Genomic DNA, 20,270 nt, shown 5'->3' on the forward strand with positions numbered 1-20,270 from the left:
ACCAGGTTGTTCAAAGCCCTGTCCAGCACTTCTAGGCATGGGGAATTTCTGGGAAATATGTGCTCCTTCACTGTTTTGTCTGAGAATGTCATGATCAAAAGTATTTCCAGCAAAAGAAACTTTGAAAATAATTGGACAAAAATGTGAAAAAATGGCTAATGTCCCTGCCCTCCCCCAGCTCTTTCTGCTATCCACTGATAAAATTCCAAAGGCAGAAGCCTCTCCCAGCATTCCATGTCACCCCCTCTACCCCTGTGCCACGACAGGTGCCACAATTTCAGCGCCACCTCTGGGAATCGGCTCCTCAGCTTGTGTCGCACATTGGCCGGTTGTTTGTGCTGGGAGCAGAGCCGGAATGGAGGAGCTCTGTTTTGGGATCATCCCTCGGTTGTTTCCAGGTATCCTTGTTTAATGGCAGTGTTCCCCTGCTCCGGAGGGTCACACCTGTCCTTGTGTATGCTCTCCGTGCTGCTCCCAGGGTGCTGGCGGCTCCACGGGTGCAGCTCTCTCCCGGAGCGGCTGCAGGATCCTCCGGCTGCCGGCTCTGCATGGCTGGAGACTGACAACTAATGGTTAGTTTGCAAATAGCTGCATAAAAGATCAGAGGATAATGTGTGAGGGGTGGGGAAAGGAGGAAGGAAGGGGAATGACCGGCGGTGCTTAAAGAGAATCGATCGCTGTTTAATTTTTATTCAGTTCGATTTTCATTCTCAATTAAGAACAGGGTTCTTAATGCAGAGTTTCGCTCAGCTTTCATGGGGAGTCAGGATCTGGCAGAAAATGTGACTGTAATTAAAAGGGCCACATATTCATCTCAAACTTAACTTCTCCAAGCTTAATTTTGTTCTCAACCCAGTACAAATTAGAAACAATTTCAAGCTCCTACAGGTACCATGGCCTGGCCACCTCACAGGTGGTCACATGTGGCCACCTGCATTTGCAGGTGGCAGTGGGGGTTCTCCCATGGAAAAGACTTTCAAATGGGACTTCTGGGAGAGCAGGGGTCATTTTGGGAAGACAGGGCAAGAGGAACTGTGTGTGGGCTGGCAACAGACTCTGTGTCCAGGAAGGGTGATGGAAAGGTAAGAAAAGGGGGGATCTGCTGCCTGCAGACCCTCTGAGCTTCTGCACTGCGGGCTGAGAGCATCAGCCCTGTGAGCGCTGCAAGGAGGAATGTGGAGGAGGAGGAAGAGGCTCTGAGGCACTGGAAGATTTCCACTCTGTGGGAGCTACCTGGCTGCATCCTTTCCTTACCTTTGAAATTTGCCACCTGTGAATTTTAGCTCTGAAATTTGCTGTCAGGAGGCCATCATGTTGCTGCTCTGCTATAAGGCCCTCTGCATTATATTGGCGATAGCATTTGATTGTCGCACTTTGATATCACTGAATAGGTAATCAGACCACTCTTTATTTTAGCCTGAGGATATGCCTTTGATTTGTAGAGGTTGGCCATTTCTTATCTGAGTTTGAAAATGGGATTATTTAAATGTATATTGATGTTTTTCATGTGGTCTAACTGTGCAGTTCAACATGGTAATTCAACTCGTAGCTATACCAGATTGTTATCTAATCTGATAAGATATGAACAGCACAAAGCCGAGATGATGAAACAATTGGGATTGTTGACTCACTGGGGTCCTGCTAAATCCAGTCTGCTTTCATACTTAATTATCCTGTCAAGTTCCTCGAATCTTAGCTCCTCCAGCACTGCGATGGAGAACGGTGGTAGTGACACCACTTGGTGAATACATAAGTTGATCGAAATAATTTCAGCAGATACAATGGCTATTTATGCCTCAACTGTGATATGAAAAGCTACTGATTCAAACACCCTAGACTGCAAAATTGTCCCTCTTAGCATTTCTAGGTTCATTGAAGGCTGTTATTAAAGGCCTCTGGAAGTTAATGTTTTTGTAACATGAGCTGCTGCCTGACTGTCTCATACCAGAGGGGGGAAAGAGCAAGAGAAAATTAATCCTTCCTAATTTTCTCCCTAAACTGGTATTTACCACCTCCTTACACCAGGCACTGTAACTGACCCTGAAAACTTTACTGGACATTTACAGCCCGTCCCTCCTGATGCTGCTTACATCATATTTTATTCCAATTGTGAATGCAACTTCTATTGAAAGATAATTAAGTTGTACTAGTTAGATATAAAAGAGAAATTTTAAAGGCTCCCTCCACTGCTTGAAAATACTCATATTTTCACTTTTTCTCTTGATCATCTATAGGAGTAATTATGAGAGTAAAAGTTGTGTCACAAGAGGTAATAGCAAAGATAATGATGTCTGCAGCAGGTTAAACCAGGTATTTCAGGTATTCAAGAAAAGAAGCCATAAGGTTCAAGCAGAAGTATTTGAAATATTTTAATGGTCTGAATTGAAATCATACTCCTGTAAGTTTTACAAGACTCTTGTCTTTGCTGTAATTTGAGGTCAGCAGTTTGTTCTTGGTCAGTATTTAGCTCTAAAGCAATCTGGTTATGAAGGAAACCCGCTGATGATGATGATTTTAGTAGTCAGAGAAGAAAAAAAAGGCCCATAAGCGCTCACAGAAATCCCAAAGATCAAAATACCACTGTGTCAAGCCTCTTCTGCTGATTAACTCACTGGCAGGTTCACCTGTGGATGTATCTGGAGCAATCATTAAGAGCTTTGTCATGGTGTAGCACAGTCAGTCAAGCATCCTTGTATTTAAAATCAACACTAAAAAATATCTAGATATTGAAAGATGCTGCTTTATCTACCCTGTGTGTTTTAAAGGGAGAGCCACTGCTTTGGCTAGAAGCACTGTCAGCTGTGAGGCTCAGTGATTTAGATCCAAGCCATTAATGTCTCCTTTGAGAAGCTGCACCAGGTAAAAATCCTGGAATTTCAGAGCTCCGAGCACCTCTCCATGAAGGGCAGCACCGCCACACCTCTGGACTGTGGAACCTTCTGGCCACAAATGGTGCAGGAGCCTCAATCCACTACTTTCATGTTGGCCCCCTTCAAAACTGTAGCTATTATGTTTAAATTAATTATGCTATTTTCTGTTGAAATTGCAGAGAGCTATGTGGTAGAGCCTTGTCCAGCCCTGGTGCACATGAAGTGAATGGAGGCCCTGCCCTGGGCTTTTAGAAAGGCTGTAATCAGCATGGAAAGGAAATACCAACTGTTGTTTGAAAATGTTACTGCTAAAGGTCTCCTTTAAGCTGGTGTCTCTAGGAAAGTCCATATCTCTAATATAAACCAATGAACAAAAATGCTGCTTTTCTGCTTTTATTCCTTCCCTGCTGTGGGAATCTGTGCCTTTTGGAGGCTCTCAGAGGTGGGTTTGAGCCTGCCTTCCTACTCAGACCTCTCCCTGCCTCCATCTGTGCCATTTCTCCAGCTTTCCCATCCCGTGGATCTCACAATCCTTTCCCAAACTCTGCTGCTGACCATCTCTCTCCCACCTCCTCCTCAGTCCCACTTCATCCACACCCTGACACCCCACCAGCCAAAGATGTGGAATAGAGCCAAGCCAACCTCATGGGGAAAATAAATGGAGGTTGATCAATAAAAAAAATATGAGGTGATGGGAAGATTCCGTGCCTAAGCACACACTGTGTGCCACCCCTCTTCTTGGGACTGTCACCACTGGTGTGACCCCAGCTTTATGTTTGTTCATCAAGCTGTAACTGCCTTCAACACCACAGAGAGACAGACAGACAGACAGACAGACTGGTACTGTAGCTGCACGAGAGGGTGTTCTGTCTGTGTGACTCCAGGGATTACAGCCTAAAAACCCCAGCCTGCTGCACAGGGTTTGGAGCTGGGTGAGCAAAGGTCTGTGAAGGGATGGGGTTAGAGTTGTGTTTTCCTCTGCTTGCCCTTATTCTCTGAGTTTCAAAGCCAGGGGTTGGGCAGGGCAGGATGCAGATCCATAAATGTCTTTTGATGTAGCAGAACTCTGTAAGCTCATCCCCCTGGAGCATCCATCCCTTCCACTCTCCAGTGTGCACAGGGATGCAGAGCATCCCACCTCAGGCTCCACAGAGTGCACGGGCTGAGCAAACCTCACTCATTTGGGAGAGTGTTGAGTATTTATTTCCTTTTCTGAAAATTTAAGCCCTCTCCTCATGGGATTCATCTTCGAGAGCTCCTTTGTGTGGTTGCCACCTCTGGAGCTGCTGTCACGTGTTCCCCGTGCATGTGGGCCTGGTGCTGACCCTCATTCCCAGCCACACCTGGGCTTGCTGATGAGGTTCAGAATGCCTTAAAATAGGTTAATTTGTAGGAAAGTGACAGAAATAAATTGCTGGCACTTTTGTGTGCTGATAAGTTTAACCTTTTTTTCCCCCGAGCAGCTAAATTGCCAATCATCCGGAAACACACTGGAGTTCACCCATTACATAAAGGAAGCTGTTAGTCTCATTTAAAACAATATTGACCTTTTTTCTGTCCTTTCCATTTTGACTAAATTACAGGGTACATTTTTTGAAATGTGGCTTTTGTCTGACTGTAACCAGGTGACCCTGATTTTTCTCCTTTTTTTTTTCTCACTTTCAGCTTTCAACATTTCCCTTCTACTTCTAACATAGTTTTTAGTTTAACCACTGAGATTTTAAAATCCAGAGATATTAAAAAAACCAGACTTTGCATGATACATATACTTTCCAGTTACAAAAAACTATACCTGGAAACTAAGAAAGTTGAGCTGGTGCACCCTGAAATGCCTGGTGTGGGAGTAGCAGGGAGCATTATGAAAATGATGGCAGAGTGTGTCTGTTCTTCCAAATTCAGATCAGTGAGTGTGTGTGAGCTTTCTGTTTCACTCAAAATTAATTGCAGATGCAACATTACCAATAGATTGTCTTCTGGGACCAAAAACATTTCTGCCAGCAATGAATTGGGGTTTTTTTGTTGTTGTTTTTCTCTTTAAATCAGGCTATGAGCACATGTGGCTCCTTGTAAAAACCAACGTAACTCATTCTGAGAGGGTTTTTTCCCACACAGAAACATTTTTCAGTTCATCTGGGGCCTTGGGCAGAGCCTCCCGGTGGCAGCTTCTGAGGACATCGGAGTGAATACCAGAATACAAGAGTGGACCTCAAGGTGTTTTTCTTGTACCCAACCCCTCTGATAGCATTGTGGCCTCACAGATATATTCTATTGTGTTTCCTTCATTATTTCCTGAAGAAATCCAAAGAGACAAAGGCTCCCTGCTCCAACTTCCTTCCCAGTCATTGGCCACTGGCCACTTGACATCAACAGCATTTCCACAGACTGAGCTGAAGCCTCAGCTGGGGTAAATCCCTGTATCTCCCTTGCAACAGATGACAGAGGCTTCCTTCCATCAGCTGAGGATCCAAACCATCCTCCTGTACATCCATGAATGTGCTTGTGGCATTTGTTTCTTATATTAATTTTTCCTACATAAAGCCTAAAAATATTCCCATGTACGTTCTGCTGGCTCTTGGCTCACACAGAAATGTGTCTTGTAATACCAAACTGAAATTAATACAGGCATTTTTTTAATTCAGATGTATGCCAGTTCTTTACATTATTTTTTCTGAATCACTGAGATGTGAGTTTTTTCCCCGGTAGGTCCTATTTCAGTAGTTCCAGTGTTTTTTGCAGGAATCCTGACATGTAGGAAGCTTTAGGATCCCCCGGCAAGAGAAGCAATCATACTTCCATTAAACTTGCAATATACAGGCCTCTTGTGTGGAATATTTATCCCACAGGTTTGATGCCACAATACTGAGAGGCCAAAGAGAACATATCTTCCAGCTTTAACCCCATCTCTTCAATATTTGATTAATCTGAATCAGTGACATTGAAAATGGCTTGAAATACTTAATCATCTAAGAGACATTCAGAGACTACAGTGCCTTTGAAATCACCCTGCCAACAGAGAAAATAATTTCTTCAATTGCTTACTGGTACAATGTCCAACCCATCTGGGAAAATATTTGGGTTGCATTGCTAGCATTTGATTGACTCTCCTGCCAACACCAAAATTTTAATGAGCTACAAAAGGACAAATTATTCCAACCACCATCTCTGTGTTTTGTGACGAGGCCTTGAGAGGAGAGGGAGATGCTTTGCGCTCATTTGCAGGTGTGGCTGTGGCTGTGGTGCCTACGTGGGCTGCAGGCAAACAAGTTCCTGGGGTTAAGCAGAGTGTGCTCCTGCAGTGTGTCCCTGCCTCCGCCTCTCCTCCTCCTGGAGGAGCAGCCCAAGCCCTCCTCCAAAGGACAGGAGCATTGCATCTTCCCTGTGGGCTGGCAGACCTGTCAAGATGCTGCCTTGCCAAAAGTTTGGGGATTTTTTTTCATTCTAGTGATGCTGGTAGAGCAATTTCTTATCTTTTGGTTCTCCTTTAGAGCACAGGATTCAAAGATGCCTTGAGAAGCACACAATGCACTGATGTGCACACTGGACTTGCAAGGAATGAAATCACCCTGCCTGCTGCACACAGCCCTGAGACTGGTTTTACTCTGCATTCGTATGTGCCTCCGTGTAAAATTGCCCCGCACAATTATCCAATCTCATGGCAACTATTCAGTTTGCAAAGCAAAAATAATCATGTGATTACCCTGCAATTAGCTGATAGTTACTAATCAATTACATCTGCAGAGTTTGCCTTCCTCTGAGGAGGTGTGTGGTGGTGGTTTACGGGTGAGACTCGGTGCCTGCCCCGAGCACTTCACAGACCACCAGCCTTGGTTTGCTCCATGGCTGAGCAGGTGCTGGGGCTGGAGGAAGGAAAATGGGACTAAACTCTCTGGGTTTAGTGGCAGGAGTCAGACACCACAGTGTCAGCAGGGTCTGGGTAGGGTGGACACCATGTCATTAACACTGAAAAGGTTGTCTGCAAAAATGTGTTTGAATGAAGCCTGAGTAAAGAAAGCAAATGCATTCCCAAAACCTCTGGATATTCCTGTCATCACTTGTCTTCTCCAAGCTTAGCACAGCCAGGGCTGCTTCATTCGCTTCATCACCCTGTAGTAAAAACAAGCACAGCAATGTGTAGTCCACAGGTATTTACTTACCCTGATATTCCTGGAGGGATGAGCATTACATTCTACACAAGGGCAAAAAGGAAATTTTCAAATGTCCCTTGGCGGTGCAGGTTTGCTCTTCCAGCATGTGGCTGGAAACAAGAGATTGGGATACCTGTCACCTTCCCACCCAGCAACACTCTCCAGGATTGGAATACTTGCAATTGGTGAGAAAAGATTAGCAAATACCTTTGAATGGCCACAAAAATCTGTCCTTCATCTCTGGGCATGTGCCCACACAAAACTCTCCCAGAACATCCATGGCTGAAGCTGGAATATTCATTCAGTGCATGGAATAAGGGATGATTTTGCAATATAAGGAGCAGTGCTGGGAAAACTGAAGGGGGAAGTGAAGCTACTGGCAGGTTTGAAGAACAGTTTGATAAATATTTCTGCTGTGAAAGAAGGAAGTAAGACATGACAAGAATAGAGATGTGTCCGTGAGAAGTTAGACAGGAATTTAAGGGGAGGGCTGAAAAGCTTGAGCTTGATGCTTCTGGGGAGAAGCTTATTTTTGAGAGAGAAGGAGAGAAAGAGTGAAAATACTGTGATAGAGGGAGAGGGATAAACCCTGAGGCTATAAATCCAGAAGACCCATGCTCGAGGGAGCAAGGGGAGGGAGACTTAAGGCACTTTGGGCAGAAAGATGTGTCGCCGGGTGCAAAAACCTGTCACCTGCCCAGCCAGTCGTGAAGCCTGGCATGACTGCACTGTGGTTCCACTGCCCTGATCCTGGGTGGCTGCTGCCAACTCCAAGGACCACGGTCCAGCTGGGACAAGCCGTGAAGTGGGGCTGGACGTGTGCACACCTGCACAGCACGGGTGGAATGCACCCTCCTCGCCAGTGCCGTTCTCCCTCCCTCTCCATCACCCCAACCTCCTTTTAAGAAAGATCCCGACAACACCATTAAAATGTCTTTCGTCGATTGCAGATTCATTGTTCTCTAAAAGCTAATCCAGGCTCGGGTAAACACAATGGCCCCTTTTCCCCCAGCCTGACATTTCATTTACACAAGAGCCCTAGCCGCCGCACCGGCGCAGCCATCAAGCATTGATTGTGCTATTCAGCAGGATGGCTCAATAATTACAGTCCCGGATCTCCAAACCCCACCAAAGAGCAGGCTTACCACCGCTAGCCTTTGTTGCTAATTGTCCTTCAGGATACTTGAGATGAATTACCGTGGCTTACATTTTCCTGGTTTTCCTTTCCTTTTCTATTGGGTTAATATAAAGAGAAATCTTTCCACTTAGCGGAACTGGACGGATCAGACAAGTGTAGCATTGACTGTTGACAGCACTTCATAAGAAAACCCTCTGACTGCAAACTGTCTCGTTGATATGTTCAGCTTGACACATGGGATTGATTTTTGATTGTTTTACAAAGCTCTCCTGTGCATGTTTTCATTATCAATCCTGGGCAGTTTTCATACCAACACTTGGAAAATCTTAGAGCTATTAATATAACTTGACATCATCTATACTGCATCTAATTGTAACAAGTAACCCGACAAATTCTTTTTGCCTCTTTCACCCAAGCTCTCCAAAACGGACTGCAGCCCTGATTATTCCTCCAGCTTGTTTTGTTCAGGGGTGCATGACACAGCAGCAACATTATTTCAGTTCAAAGATTTTAATCCTGTTTGTTGTAAAGACAGAATTAGGGCTGAAAGTTTTACATTCAAGGCAGGCAAGTGCGATCAGCACTGAATCCGTGCTTATTCCCAGCAACTTCGCCGGGAACTGGATCCGCTCCGGTGCAGGCTGCTGGACTGCAGCTCAGGAGGTGATGGCACACCCAGGGAAAGGACAAACATTCCCTGCACACATGGATTGGTGCATGTCCTTCATTTATAAACTCTGGGGTCCCTAACCATCCCTTCCCCATGTCTCCAGGCTCTGATCTACCCTTCCCCTTTCTCTTTCCCATCTTTCTCTGACTATGCCTCTTCCTCTCAAGCCTCCCCAGTCCTCCAGAAACCCCAGAAAGGAGCTGGGATGTTTCTTTCTCTTTCCCATACAGTCACTGCATGCCTGCTGATGGAAGTCTTTGCACAGCAGTGGCCTGGAGCCGATCTGAACTACCTCAGAAATTTTGGAGGAACTTCCCTCCCTCCCAGAACAGACAGAAGCCATGAGTTATGGTGGAGTACCGTGATGTTGGGGGTAGCAGGCCCACATAGGGCATAAGCTCCTTCTGCCAATCCTGTTCAGCAGTTACCCTTTGGATAAAACCAAAGGGATAAAACAAAAGCGCTGCCTTTGCCTTTTTTAAAATGCCATATGTAAAAAGGAGGAATGAAGCTGTCTAAGCTGAGTTTTAGAAGCAGGAGGCCCACAGTCCATACGCAAAACTGCTGCTGCTTTTCTCCCGTGTCCGTGGTTTCCGTGTGCGCAGCCAATGGGATAACCCACTCGGGAGCCTAGCAGCACTCACTGACCAGGCAGCCTGGATTTCACAAGATGGTTCTTTTTATTCTTCAGACACAGGGGGAAAAAAATCATTTTCCATCACTGCTCCCTCCCCTTCTTTTCTCCAATAAATGAGCATTTGCTATTCCTCGGTGCTGCGCATCATTTTTCTGAGCCCGCAGTGCAATTACCTCCTTTGCCATCAGCTGGGCAGGGGCTGGGAATTTCCACTCTTGCACAAATGCCCATCTTGGTTTTCTTTCTCTAAAAAAAGCAAGGCCCTAAATAGTGTGTAAGCACTTTCCCGTGGCTGTGCACCCTCTTCATAACCCTTCCACTCGAACAAAGTGATTGTCTGAACTGAAATCGTTTCACTGAGATGATTAAATTAGTTCCTACATGCCGGAGAAGTACAGAGGTCTTGACATTTATATTTGGGTATTAGAGTCTGACATTCAAATGTATTCCTGTTTGAAAACAGTGTAATTTAAAAAGTAGCATAAAATCCATTAATATAATAGGGAGAGATGGCGATGCTTTAATTTGTGTGGGGCTGTGCAAAATGATCATTTCCAGGGGCTGCAGCAAGGGCAGAGCTGTGCTGGCTGGGCTGGTGCAGGCAGGGAGGATGTGCTCCCTGTGGGCCCCCCAGACACACCAACACCCCAAATATTACACCCATGGAATTCAGGATAAAATCAGCCATGGGCTGAGATGTCTCTAACCACAGTGGGTTTGTTTCCACAGCATACAATCTGCTATTTCTTCCTGCAGCTTGAAGCACACCTGTGGCTGGGATGTCAAACCAACAACGGGTTACATCTTCAGAAAGACAAAACAAACAATTAAGCCTGTCCTCAGGGATCCCAGCAAGTGAAAAGTGCCAACACCTATGCAGGCAGCTTGTCCCAAATTCACCCATCACCCCTATAAAGAGAACCTGACTTGACATTAGGTTCTGTATTATGTGATGTGGATGCTTAGGCTGAGGGTTGCCATTATTTAGGAACCAAAGTTACATGGGTTTTAAGTTTTTGGCCCAATACTGCACTTATTTAATGAGTTTATTAAAGAATCCAAATCCCAGTGTTTTATCATGTCTTGGATACCAAAGCAGAGTCTCTTTTGCCTGGAAAAAAAATTTCACCACACGCAGCATTGCCACTTTTCAATGTTATTTAGAATGAGTGAATGCAAATGACATTATTCAATTTGCAGATGCAGTTTCATTCATGAGGTGACATTAACATCTGGTATCTAAAGGAAACATTCTTCAAGTAAAATAAAAAAATCTGATTGATAAACTCCTGAGAACAAATCCTCCACTATGCCAGCAGCAAAGCAGCCCAGCAGCTTCATCCCTTTTCATCAAAACAAAACCCTCTGTTGGGATAATCGTGTTTTTCCCAGGATGTTCCTCAAATATGGAGGGGGGGGGAAAGAACTTAAAGGTCTGAGCTGGAGCATATGAGTGCAGAAATGAGCGTGGCCGTGTTTTTCTGTCGTGTGCCTGCACATATTTATTATTCTCGTCTGCAGTATTGATGACCACGGACTGATCTCGCTGCACATGCGTCTTCCTGCCCTTCCCCTGGCTTGCGCAGCTGAAAAAAGCTGGGATTTTTTATTGCTGTTTTCTTTTTCAGCAATGAGCAAAATGCCCCATGTTGATGTCAGTTCATTTTCCCAAATGAAAAAGGAAAAAAAATGAAAATAATAAAAGCAGTATAGGAATCAGGGCAGGCCACTGCCATCAACAGCAACCAGGGCTGGGGGACATTGTTCTGCCTGTGGGGGGCAAGTCAGGAGAGGGGAATATTTCCTGAATCCAGGCTTTTATTGTGCTGGGGCACCCTCATTTTAAAGCAACAGGATAAAACAGCTTTCAGGATCAAGATCAGGCTTCAAAATAGTGAAAATTGCTCACACAGCTCGGATGGTGGGTAACTCTATTTGGCAAAAACAACTCCTCATTAATGGGTAAAAAACGAGCACAATTAGTGTGAATATACATTTGTATACATGGGTGCATGTACATATACATAATACACCCTTATTTATTATGCACACGCTGGGGTGTGTGTGTGAGTGTGTGTATGTATGATAAGAATAATGAGATATAACAAAAATGAGGGGACAATTATTCTGATCTTTTGTAACCCAACTCAGCTGGGTTGGCTCAAAATTATCATTTTGAGCAGTCTGAAAACAGAAAACTAAACACAGGAGATGATAGGGAGGCGTATTTTAAAAAAGAATTAAAGAATAAAACGCACCGAGACAAAATGCCATGTTTTGTTATGTCATTCCCTGCCTGCCTTTCTTCATGAGAGAGATTTCAAATTAAATTCAAAGACTCTACTTTTAAATAAGCAATGAAAATTGAAAATAAGCTTCCTTGTTAAAATATATATCTGTATTTCCAATTCCTCCCTCTTTTTTTTTAAGGTAATGCAGTACTGTGAAACGATACCAAAAAAAGGAAAATAAATAAATAAAAGGAGGGCATTAGGTATTAGGATTCCAAACGGGATAGTACATCTTTAATGATACATATGATAATTAAAGAATACAATAAACACAATTAGCATATGTTTTAAACAGTTTATTAGTGAAGCTTACCATAAAATCAGAATATATAGAGCTCCAGGGTTTGTTGGGATAACAGCTTCTAATCCTTAGAGTCATAAAATCCCTGGCTTGGAAGAAATGGGCATCTTTAAAATGATTGAATCAGCAGGCCTCGAGTGAAAACACACAAATTAGCAAACTCCAGCAGTTGGGCACCGCGCGAGGCTGCGACGCACGGAGGTGAAGTCACCGCTGCCACTGCCCCGGCAGCTCTGATGGAGCTCAGCGGGGATGCAGTGCTGCGGTGGACATCGAGGAGATAATGACTTTAACTCCTTCCAGACCAGGGATACAAAAAAAAAAAAAAAATTAAAATACAATAATAAATATCAAGACATTTGCCTTTATTTTGCAAGTGGTCATCACGGGGAGAAAGGAATGGCTGAGTAAGTGATGGATATAAAGGAGATCACGGGCTCGCAGGGCACAGGGGGGTGCTGGGTTTGGGTTGCCCTCCCTCTCTCCTTCCCTCCCTCCTTCCCAGCTCTCAGGGTTCCTGCCAGGCAGAGCACAGGGTGACCCCCACCCAGGGGGTGTGGGAGAGCTGGGACCCAGGGGACGCACTGCAGGAATTGCCGGGAGTTTAGAAGTTGAGTAATTCTGTTCGCCCAGTCTGGACAGGGCTCTGGCCACTCTCACAGAGCAGACAAACAACACTCTTGGTAGCGGCACTTTGTTTCTCCTGCTTTCATCTTTTTTTCCCTTCCAGTGTCTGTATTTCCCCTTTATCTCTTCTTTTCTTTCCTTCTGACTTCAGTTGGGATTTTTTTTTCTGCTAATGATTAACATATAAGCTCTTTACATTCATCTCCCTACTGTAGAGATAATTTCTTCCCTCTTTAGTCGTTTGTTTGTTTGTTTGTTTGTTTGGAGGGGGTGAGGATGAGTTTAATCCTGCAGTTGGGAAATTTCAGGTTTCTTTCGAGCAGCAGGGAAGGCTTTGGATGAGAGTCAGTGTGGGCTGAAAGGAATGAAGCTCTGCAGAATTGGGTTTTCGAAGGGAAGGGGCAAATTGTCAACTTTATAACGACTCCTCATCAGTTGTGATGACTTCCCAGCTCTGAGCAAGGGAGAATAGCAGTCAAGCAATGTTTGAACACATTCTTATGGGGAAATTGGGGAGTTTGGATCCTGAAATTAGATCTGAAGGCAGCCAAATATCTCCATAAAAATGGGAGTTTCACTCAGCTGAAGGCATTTCACATTTGCACAGCTCCTAGTCTCACCAGAACCAGCTTTTCCTGCTGCATGGCAGAATTAGTGGGCACGGTGCTGCTGTGCACCAGAGAGCTGCCTGCTAATCTGGGTGGCAATGCTGAAAACCCATGGCATGCATGGGGACAGCACATTGCTTTATGTTTATCCCATGCTTGGAATTTATGCTGGTATTATTTTCCATAACTTCTGCCTGGACCTCAAGTCCAGGAGGTGGAAGCACTTTGTCGTAACATTGCCAATGCACTGCCTAAGCCATGTTTTACCCCGTAGATATTTGTTTATTTTTGCCCCATATTAGTCTAAAGACAAAAGGAACAAGCTGGAGGAGAAATGAAGGTCCAAAAAGATGAAGTGACTTCACCAAGGTCAAACAGCAGGACGGTGGTGAAGGCAGGAATATAAACATGAATTATATTGTCACTCTGCTAGAGAAAAAGGTTGAAATGCAGCTCATTTTTTTCCTGTAGTTTAGACCCAGCTTGACGTATTTGACCTCTATTCAGCTGGCCAAGGTCCAGGGAAACAAATATGAAAAATAGGATTCTCTGTCTACTCAGGGGAAAGACATGAAGGTAAACTGAAGTGTGTCATGGGTTAACTCCACAGCACGGGAGATTAAGCAAACCAAGGGCTGAGTCAGGGTCTGGTTAACTGGTTTTTCTATTGACTTCATTGGTTTTGAGTTGCATTGAAAGGAATAAAGAAATTTGGCCCAGGGACTGGGAGGGAGGGGAGGGAATGCAGTAGCACCCATTTGTTGTTGTAGTGTTTCCCCACTGCCATTCCTGCACTGCTCCACCACTGGCAGTGCTCGACAGACCCCAGATTCAGCGCAGTGGCAGGAGGTCCAATCCCAGCGCGTGAGTTTTAGCTCCATCTCCAGTTTTCAGCAGAGGAATTCAGCATCCAGGGGAGCATTCACAGCAGACTGACAGGGAAGAGCAGAGAAAAAGCCACTTGGGATTCCACTCAGCCTGTAAAACCCTCACCCAGGGCATGCCCTGACTCGGAGGAAGGTTGTACAGACCTCCAGTCCTGCTTCCTGCTCCTTCTGGGGAGGAGTTCATCACCTGGGAGGTGTAAGGATGTGGGCAACCCCCGATAAATGGGCTGTAAAACTCCTGGCACGTGAGTGTTGCGTGATCTGTGTGCCAGATGTGACTGGCCTGGAGCTGGTGTCACTGGAGGGACCTGACTCTGCTCCCTTGGGCCACTTGCCCATCCCTGAGATGGGTACAGGGGCACTGGGGTAACACTGCAACACTCAGCTCTGGAGCATCCTCCAGAAACGGGCAGGAAGAAGGAGTCTGGATCAAAATCAGAAATAGAATTTAGTGTTGGCTGCCTCTCTCTGCTCTTGCCATTTTAGAGAAAGCCATGACATTTTGTAAACCTTGAGAAACTAAGGAAAATATTTTAAATAATGATGTGTGCACTGCTCTCTTTAGAGTTCACTATTCTTCTTCACTGTTCTCCAGGTGTAAGCATTAACCCACTTTATTTTTTTTTAACCACGTGCCATAAGCATTTTTGCATTTTGAATATAAGGTCAATTTAGCATATGCAGAATATTTTCCTGTTCACTTTCCATTAGCATTTTATATTTATTAGTGAGAAACTCAGAAATAGTGGCTACTGAATTCAGCTAGAAACCAATTCTACACTGAATATTTAACTAAGACATGACTTTAAACTGTGTTAGTTATTTTTATAGGTATTCTAAAAATAATGCCATAGAGTTTATTACCTAACCCATATCACACAGAATTTGACATTTGGATGTTGAGGGCTCATATATATGATAAAACAGTGAGAAAATATGCACAGGAAAATTTCAAGGCTTCTGTAAAATAAAAATAAAACCCCCAGAAATTTATTATGTGCCCCAACTACACTGCAAATTGAAAAACTGACAGTGGTGGGCAGCCTGTGCACCAACATTTATCAGCTTGGATCCTCTGCACAGGCTCTTAGGATGCTCCATCAGATTAATGTCTCTCAGCAAAGAACATGCTATAAAAAAACAAGGCATGCAGCTGATAAAATTAATGAAACAAATCATTGTTGTAAAGCATTTGGTGAGGTGTGAATTTGAAAACTAGTTTCCCAATATTTGTAAAATAAACAGAAATTAATATCCATTAATAGTATCATAATGATCTTAACTGAGAATGTTGAACTGTTGCCTGTTTTGTTCTTTTCAACTGCAGCATCTCGCTGCAACTGTTTTGTGGCTGGGGAATAATCTGCTTGTGTATTCTGTAATGACACAAGAAATAAAACGCAATAGGAGGAATAAAATCTGAATTCCCTTCTCAGCAAAGAGTAATTCCACAATCCATATATTTCTGGTAGCTTTCCTATATAAGGTGCAGAGCTTTATTTTCTAGACCCATTCTCACTGCTATCTCGAGTTGGGCTCACAGGAGGAAGCAATTTGATTTAAGATTTGGGGAAAACAAAACTTTTCCCCAAATCTTAAATGACACTGAGTGGTGCTAAATTTCCTAAAGCCTTGGAGGGTGATGCAGCTGCCATAGAGGCCTCCCCATGGGACAGTCCCTTCTCATGGCCTTTCCCACCAAGGATGATGTGTTTCAGATCTCCATATCTCTGTGCATAGGTGCCTTTCAGATCAGCTAAAATGTGAAAAATTCAACATTTTCCATGAGAAATGGCTTATTTGCAGTTCTGCAGATACCACAGTAGCTTGCTGGTGAAACAAGGCGCTGTGCGGACTGAAGTTAAAATACCAATACCTCACAAAGTGAAGCCATGGAAAGAAAGAAGGGAATTTATTCTCTTAATCAGAACAGCAATGCGGCACAGGTTCACATCCCGATAGTTTTTACATTGTCATTTACCAAATGCAAACAATGTGGTGCCAGATGGTGCCAATGGGTGAAGGGACAAGTGGGTTCAGACATCCAGGAGCCAGGACAGGCCCAACCCACCCTTTTCTTGGTGCCAGTACCTGAGAGCAGCAGCTTTATCACGAGGAAGCCTCAGCAGTGAGATGGGAGTTTTAGCTTTGGCTTCCATGCTCTCCTTTGCAGTTTGCTGGGTCCCACGTTAGTGTTTGCACGCCTGCCCACACAGGGAGGGAACATATGTTTTGGATGGGATCCTCTCTTTGAAAATGTGTTTTTGAAGCAAAAACAAATGTTCAACATTCTCTTAGCAAATACCTCTTTTTAAAAGCCTTTCCTCATGTATCTCATGCAGACATGAGTTAGTGTCTGTCCACCACATCACCATTAATGGTTGAGCACAGTGTCCATCAGGTCCACTCCGGAGGGACTGGAATTTATGGAGATAACTGACTTTTCACTCCATTGGCTCAGCAACCTCATTAATTTGGCCTCAGTCAAAATATTTCATCCAACCTGAAAAAAAAAAACCCAACATGTTTTACCTCAATATTTCTCAACCACTTCTATTACTGCTACCAAGATTTTAGACGTTGTTCTGAGATAAAAAACCTCTGAAACATTTCGTTTTGGAAGTGTGGAAGCGAAACTTTTTTTAGCCCCTTTTCCAGCCTGCCACGTTGCCATATTTACCACGGTGCTAACAGTTGTCAGAGATTATCTGGCTGAGTCACAGCTTGTATGGGCTTCACTCTGGTCCTAGAGACGCGAAGCAGCTCCTCTGCAGCCCAAGGTTTATGTTGGCATAAGCGAGATCAGAATTCGCCCTTCTGTTTACCATTTAGCTGAATCACCCCATCACAGACCAACTGTCATCTGTCACTCCATACTTTTAATGGTACATTGCACTGATGTTGTCTATTTTTTCCCCTTCCCAGCAGCCCTGTCACTCTGGTATGTGCTAATCTCTTCTTCCAGGCTTCTGGTGGATCTCTTAATGGCGGTGCCACAGCAATTTAGGATTTTTTAAAAAAAAAAAAGACAAGAGAGAATTTGGGGAGCTGCAGGCAGAATCAGATTTGCCCTGTAACTCAGGCTGCAGACTGACCAGAAACTGGGCTTTTGGAAATGCCTCCCAGGATGTGTTTTACCCACCCAGTCCCAGGCATGGCATTGTCTGGGGAGCAGAGGAGGTACCCCCCCTCCCCAACCAGAGCGGGGCTGCAGCTCTCCGACAAAGTTCATCGCAGAGAATTAATTAATTTTAAAATTGCATTCTCTTCCTCACGCCGGGGCCTTGCTGCAGCTCTGTGTTCCTACAGCCAATGGACCAGAAATCTTTTCCCAGTGCTTGGCTTCCTTGGGGCCCCGGCGGTGACAGAGCCTGGCTGCTGATTAACCTGTGCGGTGACGAGGGACGCGCGTGGCCCCGGCAGGCGCCTCGCACAGTCTCGCACCCGCTCCGCATCCCCACACGGGGAGGTGCAACATGAATCACGTATCCTCTCGGTGTTGTGACAAACAAAACAAGGAGAGAAATGCCTTGCAAAAGGCAGTTTGGCTGTGGGAGGCACTGCCCACCCCGGGCAATAAAAAATATTTCAATGTATTGTGATTATTCCCTGCCTTCCCCAGAGGTGGGGGTGAGTGTGGAGGGGATTAAAGCTACGATAATCTTCAGTGAGTTTTCTGTTTGTATATGGCGGGGTTGGTCAGCTAATAATTTTAGCCTGTTGTTATTATTATTTTTGCAAACACCTAGAAAAAGATTCTGAGGTTTTCTCGTGGCCTTTCCAAAATTACCCATATGTATGTGAAATAAGCAGTAACACTGAGCAGTGAATTCCGAGTGAAGTAGCACTTAAACACTGCAGGCAGTGCCTGCGAGTACGAACCCTTTTGGGGGTCCCTACGTTTTCATGTTGGCAAAGATTTTTATCCCTGCAAAATGCAAGTTAACAATTCACTGTTCTGGTAAGTCCAAGTTGAGGGTGAAAATTGTTTCACTGCCTGGATTGCTGAATGTCTGCAACATGGAGTGCGCAGAACTTGTAGAGGTCCATCTGGTAGGAGAAATAATACTGTGTCATTGCGAAATATGTGTCTGGGTGTGCGTGTATTTCTCTGTACTCCTTCTTTGTCATGATTCCTCGGTTTAATTTAAATACATGTTTCACTTCTCTCCATATTTCAGGTTTATTGCGGAGTATGAAAATCAGGAAGCTTTTTGTTCACTTCATACATCTCTTCCAACAAAGCCAGACATCCAAACCCGGCACAGACTCCAGAGTGATTATTGTTACACATGATCTATGGAGCAGATAAATTACAGCTTGATTTTTATAAGGTATATTGAGCCTGCAGGCTTCAGCAGAAACAAAAACAAAACAAAACTCAAAACCTTGGTTTAACTAGTAATTTGAGGAAATATGACAAACCTGACGTGGAAGTCACAGAGCAAATAAATATGCACATCCATCATTTTGTAAAATAATGCCTTCACTAGAGAGACCTCTGCTTGCTGCAGTCTGCAGTGTAAAATTTCTTCATGGTTTACTGGCCTCAGATCCTGCTACACAGAGAATCAAGTTAGCTATAGTTGAAAGAAACAATTCTGTGTAAGAAAAACAGTGTTGTGCAGTAAAATAGTGCACATATCAATCATGTGAGTGAAAACTAAGTTGGTTTTAGGATGTTTTGTAATATTCTTGGAACGTTTAGAGGTGTTTTTTCTTTGCTTGCTAAAATGATTGGAGGTTCTTTGCCTTTATTGTAAAATAATCTAGTTCCTAGAAATAAAATCACACGATAGTTATTGCAAATAGAAAATCCTACAAAATACAACAAAAGGCAGTTTCAGAGTCATCTTCTGAGCACATTAGTTTTGTCGGTGCACTGGAGAGGAATAACACACACAATTCTCCCTTCAGGAACTGGCTTTTGGTACCAACTCTTTTTTTGTAGCTTGCCAATAGCTGGAAGGTTTTGTGTGAATCTAAAGAGCACCATCAGTGTCCTTTGCATGAGATCTGCCTCTCAAACTGTCCCATCCCTGCAGACCCAGGAACTGCAGTTCTCCCTGAACTGGAGTTCACAACACAGCAAAATGTACCTGCTCAAAGAGGAGGCTGTGGTTTGGGCACTGACAGGGATGTCACCTTTGACATCTGGAGTTGGGTTTTACTCAGAGTTTAGGGGTTAAATCCAACAATTTATGTCAAACTGCTTCTGGATAAAAAACAAAACACAACCAAAATGCTCCACTCCTAAAGAAGTGTCTTCATCAAAGCCACAACCCTTTTCATGCTCCATTCCTGATCCAGCATGTCCTCAGGGTTTTCTCCATTTCCAGGGATGCTTCTCAAAGGGGCAAGATGGAGAGGAGCCAGATCACCTCCACACACAACCATGCAAAATGCAAAACACCCACAGTGCAGAAAAGAAGATGCTGCCCTGTGCAACAAGGTGGGTCTGGGGCCTCCCAGACAACACAAGACCTGGATCTCCAGTGTCCTGTGCTCAGTCTCCACCACTTTCAGAGAAATTCCAGTGCCTGGAAGAGAGCAGAAGAGCCTTTGTGTGCAAATTCCCAATGGGTCAGATGTACAAACCACGAACTGAGTGGCTCAGCCACACCAGAACTGCTGTAAATCTGAGGATATGCAGAATTACTGCTGAGGGTATCAGAGAGCTCAAACACCAAAGCTGGAGTGCCAAAAAGGGAAGGACTTCAGGTTAATGGATCAGGAAGAAGGGCTGAAATCCCTTTTGAGATGTTGCCTGCTTTATTAGGTCTGCCCCATGGAGCCTGGCTGGGAAGTCTGCAGGAAGTGTCTGCATTGGACCATGAATCTGTATCTTCCACCCTTACCACAAAATTGTCCTACATGCACAGCAAAGGCAGTGGTCAGAAAAATGAGCCGAAGTTTGACCTCTACAGCAGCTGTTTTATTCTGATCTTGTAGGTTTTGGTACATAGGTATGATCCTATGTTTTGGTCTAATCCTGCAGTTCCTAGCCAGGCAAACCTTACCTGGATCATAGTTTATATGAAGGGTCCATCATCTCCTTCACTGTGTCTTCCAAGCTGCATCTTGCAGTTTAAAAAC

At 44.3% G+C, this 20,270-nt stretch overlaps 1 long non-coding RNA gene across 2 annotated transcripts in view; it reads left to right on the plus strand.

Annotated features, from left to right (window-relative positions):
• The first annotated feature begins 224 nt into the window (after positions 1-224).
• The window catches only part of LOC116452487, a 32,850-nt gene continuing 12,804 nt past the window's right edge, over positions 225-20,270 (plus strand). The window contains exon 1 of one of the 2 annotated variants that reach the window (XR_004243514.1): positions 225-572. This is a non-coding gene — a long non-coding RNA (uncharacterized LOC116452487). The remainder of the gene's footprint in view (positions 573-20,270) is intronic. The other variant, XR_004243515.1, reaches the window with a different exon arrangement.

This window comes from Corvus moneduloides, chromosome 17 (genome assembly GCF_009650955.1).
Source record: "Corvus moneduloides isolate bCorMon1 chromosome 17, bCorMon1.pri, whole genome shotgun sequence".
Classification (NCBI taxonomy): domain Eukaryota; kingdom Metazoa; phylum Chordata; class Aves; order Passeriformes; family Corvidae; genus Corvus; species Corvus moneduloides.